We start from the raw sequence: 1,012 nt of genomic DNA, 5'->3' as shown, positions 1-1,012 counted from the left end.
GGTTCTGTAATATTTTAACTACTAAATGTCCCATTAAACAATGCTTACTTAATGTGTATATAATTATTAAATTAAACTGAATTTGGTTTGAAGTGTCTCTATACCTCAAGTCTATATATGTGTTTATAATAGCTAAGTAAGTGTCAACCAATCATGGATCTGACTCTCTCAGTCAATCACAGGCTCAAACTAATCAGAACCAGGCTCCAAAAAGGCAAACACAGAATTAGAATCTGATTGTTTCTGTACTTTACTTCCATCTCTGTCTGAAATGCTGTTTGCTCACCTTAGGGAACGGAACTCTCTGAACCTGTTCTGGGTCTTAAAAGTGTCAGGATTTGTAAATTGTTCTTTGATCAAATAAATTGTTTAATTTGTCACAATTTTATTTCTAAATGTGGTATATGTCCATGATAATATATTAGCCAGCCAATATAAAGGATGGATTCTATCATTTGTGGAAACATGGGGGAAAATGGAGGGCATTACCCTAATGAAATAAATTAGGCATAGAAAGATACTGCATCTTCTTTGCTATATATGGGAGCCAAACTGCTGATCTCACCGCTAACTTCTGTGTAGAGAGTAGAATAGGTATTACCAGAAACTGGAAAGGGTGGTGGGGAGATGGAGTACAGAGAGGATAGTTACTGGGTACAGAGCTGTGGCTGGATAGGAGAAAGAACCTCCAAGGTTTCAAGCACAGCAGCTTAAATATGGTTCATGACAATTAATTATATACTTTAAAATATCTAAATGGATTTTGAATATTCCCCACTCAAAGAAACAATAAACATTTGGGTGGCAAATATGCCCATGACCCTGATCCAATCATCATACATTGTGTGAAGATGGTGTAATGTGGAACAGTGCCTCAGAATCCTATGTGCAATCATTGTGTGCCAATTGAAAAGTAAAGTGGTATTTTAATGGTTTTTAATGATATGGTAAAAGGCAGTATTTTTATTTTATATGTATGAATGACTTGCCTGCATGTAAGTGCGCCTGTGTC

The sequence above is a fragment of the Nannospalax galili genome, unplaced genomic scaffold (genome assembly GCF_000622305.1).
Source record: "Nannospalax galili isolate Female #2095 unplaced genomic scaffold, S.galili_v1.0 scaffold298, whole genome shotgun sequence".
Classification (NCBI taxonomy): domain Eukaryota; kingdom Metazoa; phylum Chordata; class Mammalia; order Rodentia; family Spalacidae; genus Nannospalax; species Nannospalax galili.
Note: the sequence above shows the minus strand (reverse complement) of the source record.